Source organism: Populus euphratica, unplaced genomic scaffold (genome assembly GCF_000495115.2).
Source record: "Populus euphratica unplaced genomic scaffold, PopEup_1.0 scaffold1380.1, whole genome shotgun sequence".
Lineage (NCBI taxonomy): Eukaryota > Viridiplantae > Streptophyta > Magnoliopsida > Malpighiales > Salicaceae > Populus > Populus euphratica.
Window position 1 is genome coordinate 1 of NW_011501234.1, and position 8,539 is coordinate 8,539.

An 8,539-nucleotide genomic window follows, 5' to 3' on the forward strand; every position below is an offset into this window, starting at 1 on the left:
CAAATTGTACGAAAATCCTACGCTAGAAAACTAAAACTACCTAAAAACCTTAGAAAACAGTGGAATTTGGCCTCAATAGGATGGCGCTAGTATTATACTACTAGTCTTGTTCAGAACGTCATTTTCCTTTAGGAAAAGAAAAGCCGAAACCTAATTTCACAAACAATTCTGTTTTGAACAGTACCGCCACCGCAAATAAACAGTATCGCCGCAAGCAAAAATTTTGTTTCTCTTTTTTTTTCAGAAATATAAATAAAAAATCATAGCAACTAAAAATAACAGTACAAGCACAAGAATCAACTAAAATTACTTCCCCGGCAACGGCGCCAAAATTTATTGCGATGTCGTGGTCACACAAATTAATTACCCTAGCTTAAAACACAACACACAAGATAGTATAGAGCAAGCAAGGAGTCGATCCCACAAGGAAGATTTAGTTCAGATTTTTATGCTATACGTTATGCAATTGGGGGGTTTTGATTTGTGATGATCTAAACTATGGAAGAAATTAAACTAGCAAACAAAATCAATTGAAATCAAAATTTATCAAGAAAACAAACCTTGGTTGCAAGCACACATCCACCAACAGAAATTAGAACCGATCCTTGAAACAAAAATATAATTTATATTCTGAATTTTTATCTTTTCTTAATGTTGGTTAATTAACAGATCCGCCGTATAACTAACCCTAACCAACAAACAATCACAATGTCCGCATTAATGATTTAGTTCAATGGCAGCCCTAAGAACTAGATATTTGAGTGTTCTCCCTAAGTTTAATAATGTAGTTCCGCCACAATTATCAAGCTTACTTACTTCACAAGTTTATACATCACAACTCCGGTGTTGATATCAAACTTAGCAATAAATTGTTCACAATAATAACTTATAGTTCCGCTCTAGCAATTATCAACAACAATCATAGAAAATATGCATAGGAAAACAATCATACTTATTCATAATATAAACTGAAATTAAAAGGAACAATAAATCTCATGGTTCTTGAAATCCGAAGGTTTGTTGTGTCCTTTCAACCAAGAAAAGAGCTTAGCCTTGCATAACTATTGAACAACTACTCTTAAAGAATGAAGAGAGCATGATTTTTTTGGGTTTGTAGAGGAGAGAATTTGCGTTTCTTCACTTCTGGCTGCTGCCCCCCTTCTCTCCTCTCTCTCTTTCTTTTTATATGCTAAGAAACCCTAGTTCCTAATTTACAAAGTAGTCCTCCCTTAAGTTGACAATTGACATTTAAGTACTTCAATAACTATTTTCCCTAAAAAAGAGAAATAACCTTGCATGAAATCTTTAAACTCTGACTTAGAGGAGCTGAATTGCTGATATAAAAACTTGGATGACGGTTTAGAAGCTTCGAAACGTAATTTGGACTCATTTCTTCACGAAACCTGATTGCTGGCAGAATTCAGTTGTCATCTTTGAAAACTCATATCTCCCTCATCTGACATCATTTTTGGCTGAAATTTGGAGCTTTTATAGAAATTTGAGTCAGGAATCCAAAACAATTTAGTTTGAATAAATTGGACTTCTATAGCTCCAGATATTGAATTTTGAATAGACAAAGGTCAATAGTGGCAGAATACGAGATTTGACTTTGAAGGATGTGATTTCCATAATCTTCCTCTTTTTATTTTTCTTGCATTACATTTCCAGAAAGGTATGGATGTTAGCTTTTTAGTGCCACTGGAATCACTTCATTTTGATCTCTAGAACTCACGCTCTGCACAAAACATCGATTGAACGTCAAATCTGTCAATTATCTCCAATTTACTCCTTTTTGCATTTTTCATCCAAAAGTGCCTTCAAAACATAAAACAAAGAATATCAAGGCATTTTACATATAAAGCATGGACAAAACATTAGGTAAATATGGGTGAAACTATCAAATAATATGGTTACATCAGTTGACGAATTTGGACAGTTTTGTCTTTTCACTTTCAAAAGGATTTCGGATGGGAGGATAAAGGAATTAGGACTAGATTCCTTAAACAAATTGTAGTTTTAGATGTTGACTAACTAAGAAAATTTGGTTTTACTCAATTTGGAGTTATAGAACTCCAGCTATGGGTCACCATCTGAGATTATGTCACAACAGACCTTGTAGGGTAATAGGTCTGGTTCGTTGATAAACAATTTTAACTGTCTTGGAGGTAGATCTGACTTCTCTTTCCTTCAGAGAACTTATAGTTTTATGTCTTAGCTTGCAACGAGACTAATCTCGCTTGAAATGGAGTTCTATAACTCTAGAAATAGTTAAACATCTGAGGAGAAAGTGGACAATAACATTTCAAATGTCTAGACAGTAACAGTTCAAAACAAGATAGTAACAATTCAAAAACAAGACAGTAACGGTTCAAATATCTAGACAGTAATAGTTCAAAACAATACAGTAACAATTCAAATGTGTAGATAGTAACGGTTCAAATGTCTAGACACTAACAGTTAGACAGTAATAGTTCAAATGTCTAGGCAGTAATAGTTCAAAACAAGATAGTAACGGTTGAAAAACAAGACAGTAACAGTTCAAATGTCTAAACAGTAATAGTTCAAAACAAGACAGTAACAATTAAAAAACATGACAGTAACGATTCAAATATCTAGACAGTAATAGTTGGACAGTAACAATTCAAATGACAATAATAGTTCAAAAACATGACAGTAATAGTTCAAATGTCTAGATAGTAACAGTTGAATAGTAACAGTTTAAATGTCTAGATAGTAACAGTTCAAAACAAGACAGTAATAGTTCAAAAATATGACAATAATAGTATAGTTAACAGTTTAAATGTCTAGACAGTAATAGTTGGACAATAACAGTTCAAATGACAATAATAGTTCAAAAACATGACAGTAATAGTTCAACTATCTAGACAACACTAGTTGGACAGTAACAGTTTAAATGTCTAGACAGTAACAGTTCAAAACAAAACAGTAACAATTCAAAAATATGACAATAACAGTTCAAAACAAGACAGTAATAGTTCAAAAACATGATAATAACAGTTCAAATGTCTAGACAGTAACAGTTGGACAGTAATAGTTTAAAAACATGACAGTAACGGTTCAAATGTCTAGATAGTAATAGTTGGACAGTAACAATTTAAATGTCTAGACAATAATAGCTCAAAACAAGACTGGAACAGTTTAAAAACATGATAATAACGGTTCAAATGTATAGACAGTAACAGATCAAATGTTTAAACAAATAACGGTTCAAAACAAGACAATCACGGTTCAAAATAAAACAGTAACAGTCCAAATATAAAGAAAGGAATGATAACTATGGTTAGACAAATAATAACAATATTAATAGATGAAATGAGAAAAACATAAAATATTAAGAAATGACTAAAAGAAAGACTTATTGATTGTTGATATGGTTACTATAAAACATATAATGAGTGAGGAAAATTTATGAGATAAACCTGTGATTTACAGAAGGGACCACAGGTATGGTGCAACACCAGTAGCAGGGGAGCACGAGTAGAGCTTTAATTGCAGGTAGGTGAATCACACCTATACTTTTCAAGATAAATTTCATGATTTAATATATATTATCGACATGAAATGTGAATTACTGAATGCAAGTGTAATCAAGGTGAAAGGTTGTTGTGTGAATTGCCAAGTGATGAAATCATCATTGACAAAAGAAATATAAGAAGTGTGATTTGAAGCATGAACTAGCATACATTTAGTGTATGTTAGGATCACAAGTAAGGGGATCGAACATGTATTGACTATCATACATTTAATGTATGTTAGAATCCTAAGTAAGGGGATGATGATGATGATACCAGTGAAAATGGTATCAATAATGTGTTACACAAAAATAATCATGGTTGATCTTATAAATTCAGAAATGGAGATTGATAATGGAAGAGGGAACGATTATTAATAGTTGAATAAGGAAGAGAATCTAATGGAAAACCAGAAGGGAGAACTGAACAAAATATGAATGCATGTTACTTTTTAAAATTGTTAGATATTCATATTGTTATATTTATTATGATATTCCCATTTCAATAATATGTATTTTGTTTCATGATCATTGCATGCACGACAAGAGTACATCCTAGCTTATGTTTCCCTTATTATAATCTAGGTTCTAGGAAGTATACCCTTATATTTTATAAACATGAAAATATTTGTATAACCAAATTTGTATAATTAATATCTAAACTTGAATGAATGAACTTAGCTCTGTAGTTTATATAACCATATTTAATATCTATGTGTTTATATTTTTATCCGTCCACAATACTATTTTGTTATATAATGTGTATCTTAAATATTATAGTTGTTCGGTGTGATAATATTTGTAGAATTAAAAACCGGGATGATTAGGTTGGGATTGAGTTATGAGATGCGAGTTACCAAAAGTATAAACAAGTTACATGTCGATAACTTGGAACCTTCCAATATAGAGGGGGACCTTATTGTAATTTCAATAGATGATAATACATGCTTTAATAGGTTGTGTGTCCAAGACAATAAAATCCACAGGATAAATGAATTTATCGACTTGTACTAACACATCTTTAACGATTCCTCTAGGCACTTTTACAGATCTATCAGCAAATAAGAGAGTTATATAGAAGTTGGTTTTAACTCACCTAGATTGAGACTTTGAAAAACTGAATGCAGAAGTAAATTCACACTAGATCCAAAATCAATTAAGGCTTATGTTCTCCAATAAAGCAAGAAATTGTAGGACAACCAGGGTCTTTATATTTCAAAACATTATTGTTCTGAAAAATGGCACTTGTTTGGCAAAAAAGGCTTTCTTTTGCACATTCAATTTTTTCTTCACAGTGCACAGATCTTTCAAAAATTTAACATAAGAAGGAACCTATTTAATAGCTTCCAGCAAAGGTATATTGATCTTTACCTGTTTAAAAGTTTCAAAAATTTTAGAGTTGTGATTGACTTTCTTTTATTTGGTCATGATATGAGGAAATGGAAGTGCTGGCGAGGAATCAATCTTTTCTTTGCAATATTCAATTCAATCCCTTCCTTACCCCTCAAAGATTAACCCATCATCTTTCTCACAAGATTCAAGAGTGGATTTTTTAATAACCTTACCATTGTGAAGAGTAGTGATTGATTTGACTTGATCTATGTGTTAGCTTCCAGAACTACTTGCATTTGCATTGTATTGCCTTTTGGGATTTTGTTGTAGCTGAGATGGAAACTTGACTTTCTCTTAGAAACTGAGAGCAAATGTCAATTTTGCAAGAGTATCTTTAAAATATGTCATGCTTTGAGCAAGTTAAATATTGATCGTCTCTTGCTTTTCAATGAATACATGCAATGTTTCCTTAAGATTTCTTTTAAAAGGTGGAGCATAAGGAGGTGCATATCCATGAGAATTTTAAAAATTATAATGTGTTTGAAATGGTGGTTGTGAAGTTTGTGCATTATTATTATCACTCTTCTAACTAAAATTTGGGTGATTTCTCCAACCAATGTTATATGTTTACGAGTATGGGTTATGATTGGGCCTTTAAAAACTATTTCAAGCATGGGCTTGTTCATGGAGACATTCCTTAAAAGAAGGCAAAGTTGGATAGTTATTGGATGAGTGTTCATTTGTTTCACATATTTTACACACAATGTTTTGAACAAATTTTAATTGACCACTCTTTTTTAATTCTAGTGCCTTAACTTTTCTAGCTAAAGAAGCAAACTTGACTTGGAGGTCATGATCTTCCCTAAGGTTATACATACTTCCACTAGATGTATGAGGTTGAGTTTTACTCGATGCCTCATAAATACTCGCAGTGTCCTACTTTTGAGCATTTTCAAATAACAAGTCTAAGTACTTCATTGCTTCATCAGGGTCTTTATCTTCAAAAATTTTGATTGCATATCAACTCAACAATTTGCTTATCTCTAGGTGTTAACCCTTCATAAAAATATGAAATCAATTTCCATGTTTCAAAACCATGATAAGAGCAAGTATTAAGCAAGTCTTGATATCTATCCTAACATTGGTAAAATATATCTCCTAGTTTTTGAGTGAAAGTGGTGATTTTTCTTTTGAATGAGTTTGTTCTATAAGATGGAAAAAAATTCTTTAAAAATTGTTGTTGCATTTCATCCCAAGGATGAATGGATCCAGGTCTCATATTTTATAGCCATGTTTTAGCTTTATCTTTTAATGAAAAAGGAAAAAGCTTTAATCTAATGGTGTTCAAGCTATAATTTTATTCATTATACGTGTTGTAGACCTCCTCAAATTCCCTTAAATACAAGTATGGATTTTCCAAATCTAAGCCATGAAAAGAAGGTAAAAGTTGAATAATGTCTTGCTTAAAATTAAAATGAGATACACCAGGGGGAAATTATGAATGATAGTGCACTTGTTCTTGTAGGATTCATGTTGTCTCTAAGTGTTCTAACACGGTTAATCTCATTATTCTTATTATGAAGTGACTGGTTATCTTCTTCAAACATATTTTTTCTAAAAATGATAAGGATACCCTACAAAGTTTACCACTTAATGTATGTGACCAAACTCTTATATGCACATGAAGGAATAGAATAAAAGGAAGAAGAAAACAAAAAGAAAATGAAACAAAAAAAAAGTTAGATACAAGAAAAGTAAAAAGAGAAAATAAAATAAATATTATAATTTGTACAAAAATTTACCTCCTCGGCAATGGCGCAAAAAACTTGACACGACCAAAAGATTGAAGTCTTCTCCAAATGCAAGAGTGTCGAAGTAAAAAATAATCCGGCAAGACTGGGGTCGAACCACAAGGAGATTAATTGTATAAATTATAAATAACAATAACAATAACAAGAATAATAATAATAATAATAATAATAATAATAACAATAACAATAACAATAATAATAATAGAAGAAGAGGAAGAAGAAGAAGTTGATAAGAACTTTGAGATGAACGATCAATGTAAGGATTACACAATGATAACAACAAATGTCAAGGTTAGAGGATCGACTAATGGTATTTCAAACAAGTATAGTAGAAACTCTTATTACTCAATTGAAAACTACACATAAAGGAGATTCCAATCAGATTATAAATTGTTAACATAATTACATTAGTTATCTTATTTGGATAATGCTAATACTTGTAAATATTGTCATGCATTCATGATTATAACTTATGTTAACAACAAATCAAATTGCTTTCATAGCACAGGTGTCGGTTATACCATACAGTTGGAAATGTTAAGTATTTGTTGTACCAAGTGTTATACAACATAAATCTAGATTAACCATTTATCAAGCAAAATATTAAAAGTGAACAAGATAACAAATATAAATCATGTTAGTATCAAACATTAATGTCCATGTTGAGTTTATATTATACGTATTCTTACACCATTAATGTAACCTTTTCACCTTGTTATAATAAACTTACTAAACATAATGAAAGAAAGAAAAATAAATAAACAAAATAAGAACATAAATAAGTTAAAAGTTAACTAAGTAAATGAAAAGAAATGAAAGGCATAAACTTGATATTAATGAAAGCAAAGCATAAACATTACAAAAAATACAAAGAGAGAAAGCAAAAGCATGATCTTGATCTAGAGACCAAGATGCCTAAATGCATGGCAAATGCCTCCTTTTATAGGCCAAAATTGAAAACTATTGATTTGATGCCTAATTGATGAGTGGGTGACCAACTATTGACTTGGTGACAATCCTTATCTTCTATTATCTGAATAAAACATCATTGATAACGTCAGAATTTGAACCAGACCTTTACATGAAATTTTAGAAATTGTCTCAGCTTTTATAGGTCATTTGGACTTCTAGAACTCAAAATATAGGTTGAACACTGAATACTGTCTAGGTTACAGGATAGATTCGGACTTCTTTGTTTTTGCTACAATTTGAACTTGAAAACAGCCTTATTAAAATAGACCTCCACATGAAAGTTGTAGGCCCATGTTTTATATTTCCATTCATATAAAGTAGACCTAAATCTGAGATCTACAGCTCCATATATGACCCAATTATCGAATAGTGTTTTAGTTTGGACTGCATCAGCATCACTTTTCTAAGTTTGGTCATCTCTTTGTCCTTTCAATTTTAGTACTTAAACTCATCAATCAATCCTTTCATTTATGTGATTTGTATTTAAGATGAACATTTACCATAAATTAAAGGTCTTTTATATTATTAGAAAAGTTATTATAAAACATGCATTAGTTAATGAGTTATTGATACTTCAAATGCAAAATGATGATATAAAACCTTGATAAAAATGCACTTTTAAGTATTAATCACTATCATATAAATGAAAGGATTGATTGATGAATTTAAGTACTGAAATTGAAAGGATACAGAGAGGGCCAAACTTAGAAAAGAAATGTTGGTGCAGTCTAAACTAAAACACTATCCGATAATTAGGTCATATCTGGAGCTGTAAATCTCGGATTTAGGTTCATTTTATATGGATGGAAAGGTAAGACAAAGGCCTACAACTTTCATGTGGGAGTATAATATTTAAAAAGACTGTTTTCAAGTTCAAATTATAGCAACAAAG